We start from the raw sequence: 16284 nt of genomic DNA on the forward strand, positions 1-16284 counted from the left end.
AGGCATGGCTGTATTAATTAATGCACAGGTCTACAGGATCCCAAAAATTTATCATAATCAATAAAAAACAATAATAAACGCAAAAAGGCATAATTTCTAAACAACTTACAGATCTATAAGAATCTTTCCAACCACCATAGTCCTGAATTTCTTCGTGAATTGCAGACAAATGGTAGCTTTATACCGTACAATAAAGGATATATATCTTTACTTATATAAGAGTTATGAAATATGGATATGTATGATAAAGATATAAGGATTGGCGGAGGTAAGGCCCTCTTTCTTCATGGCCACACCCGAAGAATCGGGCCTTGACTGTAACTATTGTTAAAATCGCAAGGTTGCGAATGGAAAGCTAATTCAACATGTTATACACGCTATGTTGACTTTTAGGTGCATATGTAATAGAAACAGACACAATGTCACGCGATTATTGTTTGACGCTGTTTTGTACCAATAGTTGTTATTCGGTATTTGGAATATGACAATAACGTAGTAAAACTGAACGATGCGATTACAAGAAAAGCATCACAAGTATAGGTTAACACGAAACCTGCTGTATTTCTTGTTCACTAGAGAAAGTTGATAATAGTGTGATTATACACTTCGCACGTGCTATGAAGCCATCCCTTACTCCAAACAAATAAAGCTTTGTTTGGAATTAGTTAGTAAAGAATAAAACCTTACAACACAGTGTTACTTAACAACAATGTAAAGAATCACCTTTGTCTCGTGAATATTGTATGTAGTAAGTTGTGTTATTAGTCTTTTTGTCAGGTAGAAGGGACCATTGTCTAAATTTTTCTGCGTCTCTGCTTTTGTTTAAGCACCAAACCACATAATGGGCTATCTGTGCTGTACTTACCGCGAATATTGAACTCCGATTTTTAGTTTTATAAGCCAACAGGGGGTAAGGTGGGGCGAGCTCTTTTCTCTATTTCCCCTTGATTTATTAATTACCTAAACTGCTCTAAAATAGCCATGGTTAAAGCAATAATGTAATGGAACCATGAAGGCGTGACTTATGTGAAGATTCGAGAGTTTAGGCAGAAGCAAAAGTTGTTGTTGTTTGTAGTTAACTACAAAGCTACACAAAGGGCTATATGTGCTTCGCCCACCACGGGTATCGAAACCCGGTTTCTAGCGGTATAAGTTCGCAGACATACTGTTGTGCCACTGGGGGGCAGAAGCAAGAGAAAAGAAAATTTGGTCTTTCATAGACCGTATGTAACCTTCGCGTACGTTTCTCAAACCTGCTTCTATAACTGTTGTTTAACACATCTTTATCAATCTGTACAAACCTTCTCCCACTTCTCAGTCTGTTTCTATAAGAAAATCTTCGTTAAACCACCACCTTGATTTTCAAGTGTTTATAAAAGATGGTCCCCTATTGAAAAACCTTGTCACAATCAGAAGACAGTGTAATATTTACATATTCACACTTTCACACTTCTCTGTTTGAGAAATACGTGAGAAGCTCACTGTGAGGTGAGAAATGAGATACGTTGATGTAATAAAACCTTTATACAGACCACAGCGTACTAATTCTGTCAGAAAGTTCATCGCAAGAGTTGTCGATATTTTGTTTCTAACTGCGACGTATTTCACTGGTTGTATTTCATTAGACGTCCAGACCTCAGTTTGTTGACTCGTTATTTCTTGGTCACTGTAGTTTTGCAAACGTACTTTTTCACGTAGAACTGTGGATGATATATTAGCAGTGGTTCCCATAACTTATCAGTGGCTATCCTATACCTTTGATTGTCTATATTTCTTCATATTTATAATTAACTCTTCACAACTGCTGCATTAATTCGCATAGAACATTCCACACTGACATCGGAAGCTGTATCACTTTAGTGATATATATTTGTTTTACTTTAGTTAAATTTTGCACTTTACTTTTACGTTCGATAATGCGAAAGTATGTGAATAATTCACCCAATGAATTCGTTGTATCATCGCATAACATGTAAAGTTTCATTGGTCTGATACATAATAAAATCAAAATGGATGCTTTGGCTAGGTTCGGTCGGGATATAAAGAGGAAAATGTCTCTCCCAGCTGTATTACATCACGGTAAGTTGAAAATAAAGTCATATTGGTTCTGTCGAAGTTAAGAAGATGGTAAAAACCCGCTTGAAATTGGTATTCTTGTGGGAGGTGTAGTTCGTTTATTTTTCTTTTAAAAATTTAGACTAAATTAGACTATTACAAATTTTGTAGAAAACTAGAATGATAATATAAGCTGGCTAACGAATATCTGTGACCGCCAACTATTCCAAAGGCCCGATAGTTACAGATTTTTGGTTTAGGTTTATAAGTTAAAAGTTAATAAATAAACAAATTCGTAGGTCCATAATATATGAATGCAATCTCAAATGAAATATTTAAAGGATACATCTTGACGGCTTGATCTTGTTTTAAATATAAGCAAAAAAATATTTGAATTAACATTGTAGTGTACAGCTCATTGCATTGGTTCGGTGTCAAGATAATTTCAACATGCCTGGGATGTAACGTTCATTGTCACAGCACAAAAGAATAAAAATCTTTATCGTCCATTTTTCTCAGAAGAGCTAGACTTCAAAATCAATTCCTGATGCATAATAATTACGCGGGCTCTGCAGCTCACACTATACATACATACAAGAAAATAATAATAAAGGGGAATAATAATAAACATTCATGAGAAACTGCAACCTTTTACATCATATCCTGTGGTATTTTTATCATAAAATCTCACAGATTTAACCAAACAATCATTTTAACATTTAACCTGTGGAAAAATCAAACAAACTTACATCTACGGACTATCGGGCCTTCGGAGTAATGGACCCCCGGACAAACGGACCGTCACATTTTGTCTCTATGACGAACAAACAAACTTATATCTTTGGACTATCGGGCCTTCGGAGTAATGAACCCCCGGACAAACGGACCGTCACATTTTGTCTCTATGACGAACAAACTTATATCTTTGGACTATCGGGCCTTCAGAGTAATGAACCCCCGGACAAACGGACCGTCACATTTTGTCTCTATGATGAATTTTTTTTAATATCGTTAATACTTTTCCAGGTGGCCCAATTGATTAGTCGGTTCCCCCTCCCCCAGTGGCACAGCGGTATGTATGCGAAGCTACACCGCTAGAAACCGGGTTTCGATACCTGAGGTGGGCAGAGCACAGATAGTCCATTGTGTAGCTTTGTGCTTAACTACAAACAAAGAAAAACAATTTAATTACTACGCCACGAGGTAGCTAGTGTTTTATTTTTAGTACTTATGGAATTATTCATATATTGAACACATTTCTTGGTGGTTCAAGGGCAAATCTCAGGACTTATAACTCTAAAAATTGGGTTTCGATATCCTTAGTAGGAAGAGCACAAATAGCCCATTGTGTAACCTTGCGTTTAACAACAAACAAACAAAAACTATATGACGGGATTTTTATGAAAACACATTTCCTATTATTTTATTATATGCCTAAACGTTTTATTCAACTAATTTACCCCTATTGTTTTTCTACACCATCAGTTGCCAATATTTGTTTTCGTGCACATTTTCTTATCTCTTTAACACACTAGACGGCGCCCCATTAAAAAGTAGCGAAAGTTAAAACGTGCATGATAATATTATATAACGAAACATTAATATTAATTTAAATGTCTGAATAAACAATAAAGATATTATTTAGCACGTTCAAAAGAATATTGTTAAACAATAATCAATTTAGAAACGTTGAAAGAAAATGTCAAAAACCAGCAGCATCTCTGCTATTATGACATTCTCCGAAACTATGTTTAAAATACAGTTAGAGATTAATCAGAGACTTTATAACCGAGACCGTTGTTCATTTGATAGATCTTTAAGGACATGTTTTTTGGAGAATGATGTATGAAAGTAGACATCATGCAACAAAAAATAATGTCGTTACCCACGAACCCAGATATGTGATATTTGTCACCAAAAAACTAATAAATATTCGAATTTTGTAGGTGTAAATTGTAAATGGTTTTCTTTTAAAACTCATTTTTATGCGAGTTATTTTCTGTTCCTGAAAATGTTGTATTTCAGATTTAATATGAAAATCATTTCATTTTTATTCTTATAATCAATTCTGTAGAATCCCTGATACGTGAAAGAACGTTGCGTTTTAAGTGTGAATAGACTGATAATAATAATAATAATTATAATAATAATTTAATAATTGCCTGAATGGTTGTTATGATAATAACTGCACAACTAACTTGTTCACACTAACAGGTTAGATGTGATAACAGATAAATATTAAAATGTTGTTTACTGAATATTTTTGTTAATTATGATTATACGTATTTAAATTCACACGTTTAATTGAACCCTCTTACTTAACAATTAGATTTATACAGTTATACAGAGAAGATATTTATAACGTTAAATATGTACAAATCAGGTTCTTGTTTATATCCGAGATCTGCGGGGGTAATAATGTAGTTTGTGGCTGCTACATCTGTTGACTTGCTGGTCAGCAAAGCTTAAATAAAAGTTATCCAACACTGACAAAACTGGCCTGACACATAATATGTAGGTGGATAGGTAAGTATTTGGGTACTGGTTACGTAGGTAAGATTACAAACTGTAAATTGTTTTATATGTGAGTGTATTGGATAGGTAAATACTTGGGTACTGAAAAACAATTTACAGTTTGTCATCTTACCTACGTAACACTGACATATGTACTTACCTATCCTATACCAGTACCCAAAAAACAATTTACAGTTTGTCATCTTACCTACGTAACACAGACATATAAAACAATTTACAGTTTGTCATCTTACCTACGTAACCAGTACCTAAGTACTTACCTATCCTATACACTGACATATGTACTTACCTATCCTATATTATCTATCCTATACACTCACATATAAAACAATTTACAGTTTGTCATCTTACCTACGTAACCAGTACCCACTTACTTGGGTACTGGTTACGTAGGTAAGATGACAAACTGTAAATTGTTTTATATGTCTGTGTATAGGATAGGTAAGTACTTGGGTACTGGTTACGTAGGTAAGATGACAAACTGTAAATTGTTTTATATGTCAGTGTATAGGATAGGTAAGTACTTAGGTACTGGTTACGTAGGTAAGATGACAAACTGTAAATTGTTTTATATGTCTGTGTATAGGATAGGTAAGTACTTGGGTACTGGTTACGTAGGTAAGATGACAAACTGTAAATTGTTTTATATGTAAGTGCATTCACGTAACATAATAGTTATGTTTTTCATTCCTCTTCCTAGATGGCGATGTTCATAGATCTCATCATGTGGACGAATACTCGAAGTTCCGTGACCATAGGGCATGTAGATTTTCTTTTGACATTTTTAATTGGTCATGATTTTTTTTCACGTTCAATAAACAGATTTTTCTTTAAGGGACAATTATCATTCATAGTATTAAAAAATACGAAGTTTATAATAATACAGCTCTGTATTCGAAGTTTATGTTGTTGTGTTAACGCAAAGCTACGCAACGGACTGCATGCGCCCTGTTTACCACAGGAAATCGAACCCCCAATTATAGCGTTGTAATTACGTAAACGTACCGCTCACCCACAGGGGAGCTCGAAATTTATAAAGGAGTTTTCAGGTTAATTTTTCTTTATAGTATTAACATTTACAATTATACCACAGCAGAGCATTTACAGGATTAAACTTTATTAGAAATAATGGTCGTGAATTACTTGATAATGTCTAAAACATATCTGTTTCCTTTACGAAAAATAACTTCATAAATAAAGCCACTGTAAAAATATCTGTTAGAATTAACTTTCAAAGCCCTTGATATAACATGTAACAGTTTAAACGAGGCAATAAAAATAACTAACAAGAAGTTGTCGGAAACAAATACTTTTTTATAGAAAATATGAATGCTCTTCTTTTGGATATGCATGAAGATAAATGTATAATCTGCTGTATATTCCAGATGCTCTGAGATATTCATATTAATGTGTTTACAATAGTCGATCATCGTAAAAAAACAACAGAAAAACGTATTGCTATGCTCTGTTTCATGTGAATTAAAAATTGTTACTTGGTCGCAGAAAATTTTAATTTACTTGTCATTTCAAATTGATAATATCAGTGTAATTCTATCTAATTTGGTGGTTTTCTTAGAGAGACTAACGCGGTAATAATTTAAGCAAAATATTTGTTTATAATAATAGGCAAATACCGTGTAAATAGTTAACAATAAAGTTTAAATCCATACTAACGGAACAATACCAAATTTATATGGATATAAGTTTCGACATTTGGTCTGAAGAGGACATGTGAAATTTCGAAACTATTATCCATATAGATTTTTATGTAAACGGAATCTTGTTTTTTGCTTTGAAAAAAAATATCGATCAGTTTGGGGGTCCACGAAAAAAACAACAACTTAAGTTAAAAGGGGGTTACTAAAGTGTGAGAACCGCTAGTCTAAATTGTTATCGTCATAATGCTTATGGTTATGTTCCATAGATGCTGATAGTTCTGATAGGTAGCTAGCTTTAGATCGAGTATTTGCGTTTCAAAATGGTGTGTGTTCCTGAATATACTTTCTCAGCCTGAGTCATGCAACTAAATTTCTGGTAAATAGTAACATCACAATAATAACTGTAATTTAGTGCTTTTCTAATACGTTCTTACTGTACAAACAAGCAAGTATTTGTACTGGAAAAAGCAACACAACTCGTCGAGATAATTGTACGATATCACTTGGTTTGTACTAATGTAATATGGTTCTACTAACAAACAAACATTACCATACAAAAAAGGAAGATTTCACTTAGTACATGACAGGAAAGTGCGTTACGTCTCTTCGAAAAGCAGCTAACAACAAGAAAAGGAACATAATATGTTACAGAAAAGTATAAACTATTAATATTACTGTCATCTGTACTAAAACTATTGTAATCATTACTTTCTTTGAGAAGTTTATCCACATAGAGAGAGCTGTTACATTAGCTCTGGTTTTATCGCATGTTTGTTTATGCAAATTCAACATAATGTTTCTAACTTGTATAATTCGTATCGGGAAGGTAATAACAAGAAAACAAGTTCAGGCCGTTTGATAAGAGTTCTGAATTTTTTTCTTTACTGGAAAACGTGTAAAAACAATAGAGGCTGAGTTGTAATATGTTATCATTCTGATTGTTTGAGACAGGGTGAATAATAAAAGTTTATGTTTTCCTTATATTCGAATCTAAGTTGTTTATGGATGCTTAAAAGGAAACTCAATCTCAAGTCACAATAAAGATTAGTTTATGATCAGTTGAGAAGTGCAGTCTGGAACATTATTATCCGCACAGCTGGGTAGATAGCATTAGATACAATTTTAGAAGTCTTTAGAGTACAGGGAATGTTTCTTTACCACCAGAGGCTGTACCAATACACCTCATCCGATTACAAACACACACTTGACTTTACCACCAGAGGCTGTACCAATACACCTCATCCGATTACAAACACACACTTGACTTTACCACCAGAGGCTGTACCAATACCCCTCATCCGATTACAAACACACACTTGACTTTACCACCAGAGGCTGTACCAATACCCCTCATCCGATTACAAACACACACTTGACTTTACCACCAGAGGCTGTACCAATACACCTCATCCGATTACAAACACACACTTGACTCAATTGGAAAACATCTTATCTACTGATTCTAGCAGGATTTATCAACAGCAGTATAGCTCGAAACTACTTCTCTCTGCTGCTTGTAACATGGACCTTAATTTAATGCCTAAAAAAAACAGGTATCTTTTTTATATTTTGGTTATAAAATTTAAAGAAAAGAATTAGAGTGGTTATCAAAACAAGAAAAAAAAAGATAATTGGAACTTGAAGTTAAATTATTGATTTTTGAATATGCTGTAAGTGCTTGTTTCATGCAGTTATTACATTTTCAGAATAAGAAATAATTCATTGCCACAAAGTGAAACTGCTGTAAATAAGAGTCACAATTTGAAAAATCAAGCTTTAACTTTAGTACCGTTTAATAATCAAGCTTAAAAAGTCGTTTCTGTTTGACCGAATTATAACTATTTAAGCCTCGTTTTTGATCTAGAGTTTTAGAAAATATTATCATAGCCACAATGAAATGATATTTTGATCCAACTTATGTATGGCTTCACTAATGATGAGATGTTTGATAGATTAAGTCACCTTTGTCATTAATTTTTAGAAATAGTACAAATACACTCTGAATAATGCCGAAAATGAAGTTACAAGATCTTAGGTACTCTCCAAAGGTGGTGCTGGAAATTTAAACTATTATTTGAGATAGTTTCGGCAGTGTTAAAAGAAATTATCTTTTAGCTTATTCACGTTCAGAACTTAGGAGAGCAAATCCCAGTTTCTAAGTTGGACACTAGATGGCAGCATAATATAGATAAATAGTTTACTGAAATGTCTTTTTACTTTATTATTATTTTTTTGGTATTTTGTTTTATCGAAAGAAACTTTGACTTGAAATATGCATATAAACGAATTTACTGTAAATGTGTGTGTGGACTTGTGAGCCATCTTGCTAAACCCAACCCTACAGTTACTTCTTGGTTGTCACTTGTAGTTTAACGTACAAGTTCAATATTAGGTGTTCAGTTAATTTGTTGTTATCGTGCCTTTATTGCAATTCATGCAAGTCTCTTTAGGTTAACCCACACGCCTAAAATTTGTATATGACGCTCTCAGAATTGTAATCAGAACATAAAGTTCACCACGACCGCAAGTACAGTCTTAATGCCCTAGCTATTTCTCTCTCTCTCTGTACATGTATTTATCTGATTTAATTTCCAATAATTTTCAATATTTCCTGTGAAACTATGAAAATATAAGAAAAATAAACTGAAGGTAAGAATACAACAGTTTTTCATTGAAGAATGGCAAAAAGAAATAATTTACTGAACTGCTGATAGAAAGATGTATATTAGAAATGAGCTACTCGAGGTTTAATAATTAAATTAAGATAGACTTGTTTTGTAATTGTAACACTACACCACAAGATATCTGTATTCTGTCCACCGCGAGGAATCGACCTCGAATTGTGGCATCCTAGTCAGTAAACTTACCGCTAAACCACCGGAGAACTTAAGATTATGTTTCAATAGATATTTTTCTGTGCTGAATAGCGATACTAAACTGTTGGTATTACATTTAAAATGAGTATTTTTGTTCTTGTTTACTGACAACTTCGATACCAGTCAGGCCAACCATAACTCAATTATTTCTGTACTCATACTAGTTTTATTTTTCTTCTGTTTTTTGGTGCTAAACGTCATCATAAACGCACTTGTCGACTAGAAAATGGCGCCTTCGGTTTTTTGTGTTGTGGTATTACCAGAATCTAGATACGAAAAGGTTTCTTGAAAAGCTACGTTTATGTATAGTTCCGCCTGTCAGAAAGTAAGCGACCTCTGCAAGGTAGCTTTTCTCGAACATTTTTGTCCCATTAATTTTATTTGTTTGTTTGTTGTTGAGCACAATAATGTTATCTGTGCTGTGCCCACCACGGGTATCGGAACCCGATTTTTAGCGCCATAAACCTGCATACTTACCGCTGAGCCACGGGAGGGGGGGCCTCCATTACTGTTGCTCTCCCCAGTGGTCAGCGATAGAGTTTACTGACTTACAATACTAAAATACAGGGTTCGATTTACTGTAGTAGACAACGTGTATTTTGGTTGATTCTGAGTATTTCTTGATTTGAGTAAAATTTTAAAATTACAACGGGTCGGCCCAGCATGGCCAGGTGGTTAGGGCGCTCGACTCGCAATCTGAGGGTCACGGATTTGAATCCCCTCCCACCAAACATGCTCGCCCTTTCAGGGGTGTTATAATGTGATGGTTAACCCCACTTTTCGTTGGTAAAAGAGTTGCCCAACAGTTGGTGGTGGGTGGTGATAGCTAGCTGCCTTCCCTCTAGTCTTACACTGCTGCCCCCCAGTGGCACAGTGGTATGTCTGCAGACTTACAACGCTAGAATCTGGGTTTCGATACCCGTGGTGGACAGAGCACAGATAGCCCATTGTGTAGCTTTGTGCTTAATAACAAATAAACAAACCTACATGCTAAATTAGAGACGGCTAGCGCAGATAGCCCTCGTGCAGCTTTGCGCGAAATTCAAAACAAACGAACAAACAAACAATACAACGGATCAGTTTAAACCACTGTCTTATATGGTGTGTGTGAAATGAATTTTTGGTGTGTATTTTGTTAGTCTTGTGTTACAAACGTCTGTTTATCAACATGGAAAATTAAATGATCTGTGTATCCTAAAATAAAATATTTTTTTTTATTATCATAGCATATGCACATCACATTTTGCTGGGTATGTTAATGAAGAATATATCATTTAAATCGTTGAATAATTTTGTAATCTTCGATTAGGACTAAAAAGATACAAATAAAGTTAATTTTTAAAATAAATAAAACAACAGTTGAATTGTTATTGACATCACATCGTAAATTTCAATTTAGTATATCACAGTAATTCTGACTTTACCCTTCCTTACCCCACTACATAACCGATTCTAAATTATTGATTGTTCTAGGCAGAGATGGCTACTATTGCGAGATATTTTCTCTAACGACGAAGGTAGGGAACTATAGCTCTGAATCCAGAGAAAATTGTCGTTTTTCTGAAAAATCAATAGTTGGTAGTATGTGAGCAAAGTCGTCTTTAAATATCGGAAAGTATATATTTCTCAATAGCTTGCCACAAGACTTTCCCTGGTGAGCATTTCACTCACGTGTCATATCCACTTCCAAGGCATTACAAGTACGAAGCAACCACATTATATGTGACTGCCAATTTCATTGATTCAGTACATCCTCTGGAAATATAGATCGTGATTTAGTGTCTACGTTTATTTAGGGAATCGGTCAAAACAGGATCAATTTCATTTTTTCTAATCAGTTATATAGAACATCGCCGGAAATACCAGAACCTTGTAACTCAACAGGTGCAGAGCACCGTTAGATGAAACGACAATATATTTAGAGCCCTGTTAACCTATGTAAGGTTTAAATCAAGAAAGAACGAATAAAATAACTTCAAATGCATTAGAGATCGAGGTTGCCACAACCAGAAACAACATCGACTGTCTTACGTGTTATGTGATATCCATGTTCCGCGAAGACCGGTCCTGTCATGTAGTAAAAGACTGAGAAATAAAACACAGAAAAAATGTATTTTCATTTGTTAGAGATTTTACTTTAAAGACTCGTTTGAGGAAAAAGCTCATGGCGTCATGTTTAGTGAAAAATTAAGTAAGAGTGTTATATTTGATTTCTGATAGAGAGATTACTTAACATCCGGCTTCAATTAAATGTTTTATCTGAAGATATTGAAAGGCGTACATGTAGATGGCCGATTTCTTTTCTTTCTTTCTGTGACAGGTAGTTTTTAAGCTCTTTTTTCATTTTTTACCTAATAATGTGCTCTTAACCCTTACGCATTTCCTGTTTCCTTTAGACTCGTTTGAAAAACATAAGTTTCTAAAGAATCTTGGATTTGGCTGGGTAGGGCCTGGTGCTGGGCTGAAGACTGGAATTCCAAGGTTCGAGTTAACATATTCCGCTAAACATATTCTGCACTGTCACCTTTAAGCGCGTTACAATTGTAATAGTCAATCCCTGTTATTTAGTTAAGGATACGTTAGTAGCCTACAAATGTTGTTGTCTGAGCAGTAGCTCTGAATTAGAGGTGGTTATGCCTAAAACTCTGAGGTCCCTGACCTGATCTCTTAGCCTATATGTCGTGTATAATGCCGTTCAGGTTAAAAAATGAAAAACAAACACGTGGAAGTGTAAAATTGTTTATATATATATATATGTGTGTGTGTGTATATATAATATGTGTGTATGTATGTATAGTCATATATTTAGTTCCTCATTTAAAACTACATTGCAAACAACTGGTCTTAGATGTAAATCCCCTCCCTCTCCCTGTAGGCTTTCAGGAAAGTTTATTTAAGATAAAAATATGAAACTCAATATTTTCACATCACAAAACGACTTCACTCCGGAAACCAGAATTCGACTTATAGAAAAATAAAAAATATCCCAGTAGCAAAGCTTATTTTTGTTTGTATCTTCTGGAAAAAAAATCTATATTTGTCAATGAGTTGCGTGAAATAGTATACGATATTCTTATGTTCAAAAAATCAAATAAGAGTAAAACAATGGCGATCTAAAATATTATAACGATTACAATTTTGATTTTGAACAATCCAAATTTTGCTGTCTTGTCAGGTGTGTTAGGACTGAGAGTTAGAAACCTGCAGGTAAAGTTTATTTTGTTTTCACTAGTTTTTCTTGTTATAGTACGGGCGTAGTTACATGTAACCCAAACGTTGATGCAAGCTTCTAAAGGAATTGCAATCCTAAAATAACGAAGGTTTAGAGAAGAAAATCTAAAACTTAAATTCGATGACGAGGAACCCACTTTGAGACTAATAATGGCTGGAGACGGCTTAAATGGGTAATGAAGAAAAACTTTAATATAAGTTTAACATGACAGCGAATGTACAACGTTTCGACATCATCATCAGTGCCTGTCAGTGTCATCATCAGTACCTGATGATGACAAAACCTTGTCGAAACGTTGTACATTCGCTGTCATGTTAAACTTATATTAAAGTTTTTCTTCATTACCCATTTAAGCCGTCTCCAGCCATTATTAATCTAAAACTTAAGTTATCGTATATACATTCACGTGTGGCTTTGATGTGGCCTAGCGGTAACTACGTCCGGACTCTGAGTGAAGCTGGGATTTCATAATTTGCAGCCCCCCAGTGGCACAGCGGTATGTCTGCGGACTTACATCGCTAAAAACCGGGTTTCGATACCCGTGGTGGGCAGAGCACGGATAGCCCATTGTGTAGCTTTGTGCTTAACTTCAAACAGACAAACAAACATAATTTGTGATGGCCAGATGATTAAGGCGCAATTTGTGAGTCGTAGGTTCGAATCCCCGTCACCGAACATCCTCGCCTTTACAGCTGTAGGGGCGTTACAATGTGACGATCAATATCACTATTCGTTGGTAAAATAATAACTCAAGAGTTGGCGGTTAGCAGTGTTGACTAGCTGCCTTCTCTCTAGTCTGTCATTGCTAAATTAAGGACGGCTTTGCGTGTAGCTCGTGTAGCTTTGCGACCATTGTCGCCCAAACACGCTCGCCCTTTAGGGCCATGGGTACCCTATAAAGAACGGTCACATCTCACTATTCGATTACACAAAAGTAACCCAAGAGTTGGTGAGATATCAATCTACCAGTTCAAAATTAGGGACGACTATGCGCTGATAACCAGATATAGCCCTTGTCTAACCGTGCGCTAAATTCTGAAACTAACAAACAAAATATTCATGTACCTAAGAACTGCTGGTCTTCCTGTAAGTTAAGGCAATTATCATGCACAGTAGACGCTGAAAACCTGAAGTTGAGAACAGCCAGAAGGACTATTCATTTTTTGCTATTTAATTAATAAGGTCACCACATTAGCTAATTATTTCAGTTTACGTATAGGAAATTAGACCTGACTTGTGATTGTAGAAACACGTAAGTGGACTTCCGGAGGTTTTTTTTTGCTGCACCTCGTGGCTCTATGTGGGTCAGTGATAATTTACGGACTCAAAACGCTAAATTCCGTGGTTCGATTCCCTACAGCAGAAAGAGGATAGGTAGTTAATTGTGTAGCTTTGCGCTACAAACAAACCGTATCATGCAAGACATATGCAAATTTGTTATAGTATAATATATCTTTATACATAATACATTAAATATTGGATATTGGGTGTTTGGGGCAATGAACAATGTTTTACACCTTCAAGTAACAACTTCTGATATTGGACTGACAGTTTTAGCCCTAAAGGTAACTTGTGATGTTGCATTGGATTTGAAAAGGTAAGATTAGTATTATCAATACTTATGATCTTTGACACTTAAACATCCTGTTTTCTGAAAATGTCAAGGATAATTCGTGTCACAAGTTTCGCTACGCTAATCATGTTTATTTCCTACTGGTTAATGGGCAAATAAAAAGGGAAAAAACGATAGATGGCGCTGAATTTTCTAGTTAAAGATTGTATAGAGTTGACGTGATATAGTAAATGCAGGCACACATTGTGGCTTCTTAACCTACGGACGTACACATATCTTCACCTAATACATTTATTACAAGCGTCTTATCTTTATATGGATATACTACTTGAACGAGCACTATTAACTATAATGTTCCTTGCTGAACGCAACCCTTATACTTAGATTTATCTATGAGTATTTCTGTTATGCATACGTGAAGTTACAATGGTTAAAATTGTACGTCTGTAGCTTTTCAGTTGTGCATTTTAAATGTCACAGCCACAGATTTAAAGATACTACTTTTCTCAGTGTCCAGAGTTGGCAGTAAACAGACTCTACTAGTTATATATTTTGATGTTCTTACAATGAGGGGCGGCGCCAGTTTCTTCCCTGTGAGAGGACTGAGGTGGGCTAGACAAAAACAACAACAAGAACACAGATAGTGTAGTATTTAGGAAGTACACCAACTTTAACAGTAAGCATTATTGTTTACTTGTGGGATTTACAGGAGAGGCTAAGGCACATTTAGGGGTAGATTCAGCCCCAGCAAGCCTCCCCCCTTCCACTACCGCCACCCCTGAGGACAATCGGACAGAATATTATTAAGAATAACTGCTTATGTTTTAAAATAGCCTTCCTAAATTACTTATCAGCGTGTTAGTATGGGTTCTATAAATATCAATTACTATTATTGTAACTTATTTACTTGCTGTTAATCAATGACCTTGAATATAGGGGAACGACGGCAATTCCTGTTTTAATCAGTTTGGTTAACATTAAATTGGGTGCCAAAATCCATAAAAAAGCAGTTTATCCTTCTTATCAATTTAATTAGTAAATACATTTCTTCTGTCTGATTTTTCTGTTACCTTTCAACTGAAAATTAAGATCACGCCTAATTTTCAATGCCTCTATACGCTTTGTTGGCATCTCTGTTCATTGACCTACATTTCCATGTTTTATGTTTATTTCTGAATATAAACCTATTTATGCTGTTCAACCAATATATTAGTCTTCGTTATTTCAAAGTCTCACTAATAGTAAGCTCATCTACCTAGCCATATACTTAACTCTTAGTTTACTGTATCCTTTGTGGATGATTCGAGAGAAGTACGTGGCATAAAAATTCTTTCAAACACGTGCGGATTTTTCAGTATATCAAATACATGTATTATCGGTTGCAAGACATGTTTTATTGAGGTTAACCTTGCCACAGTAAACAATTTTTGTGCTCTTAAAACTAGTTGTGCATACAAAATCTGTTGATAAGGGATTGTACATTTATCCCCCAGCCACTAATCAATTTTGCTTTTATCGAAGTTGTTACGAGATCTGTAGATCTGCTAGGGAAGGGAAACTCCTTAACGAAACCTGTTTTAAATATTGCTTGTGTGTGTTTTTAAATTATTCTGAACGATTTTATGTTGCTTTTCCAGCCCAGTAACCTCGTGTCCTAATAGTTAACTGTCTGATTAAACTAGAACAATATTTTATATCGTTCAGTCAGTGACGACAGTTTACAGGGTAAGTGTATTTCATGTTCTTTAGTGGTTAGTACTAGGAGGGTTATAGCCCTGAAGCGCCTCTACAGGTAGAGTGTAGCAAGCTGCAACAAACAACGGCTGAAATGTGAATTAAACCGTTCGATTTGCAGGTCGTCTGCTTCTTAAAAAGTAATTTAATGGTTCAGTGATGTAGAAAATCTCGTATGTTTCAGTTAGGAAATATCATGGAATTTCAATTTTCCTTCGAACAACAATATATTCTGACTCTTCTGTGTGGGTTATCAAATCCTTGCTTTCTTCGAACAACAATATATTCTGACTCTTCTGTGTGGGTTATCAAATCCTTGCTTTCTTCGAACAACAATATATTCTGACTCTTCTGTGTGGGTTATCAAATCCTTGCTTTCTTTGAACAGCAGTATATTCTGACTGTTCTGTGTTATCAACCTCTTGCTAAAAAGGAACATGTCATAACCCACTAAATCTATGCCTCTACCTTGTTGAGTACGAGGAATGAAGAAGAAAGGGTAAAAAGGAAAAGTTTAATCAAAGAATCACTAAACCTACTATAATTGAATTCGTCTACTAGACATGGAGTTCCTTTATTTCATTCATTACGAATATTATGAAAAAAAAATTAATACAGGAC

The sequence above is a fragment of the Limulus polyphemus genome, unplaced genomic scaffold (assembly GCF_000517525.1).
Source record: "Limulus polyphemus unplaced genomic scaffold, Limulus_polyphemus-2.1.2 Scaffold1376, whole genome shotgun sequence".
NCBI lineage: Eukaryota > Metazoa > Arthropoda > Merostomata > Xiphosura > Limulidae > Limulus > Limulus polyphemus.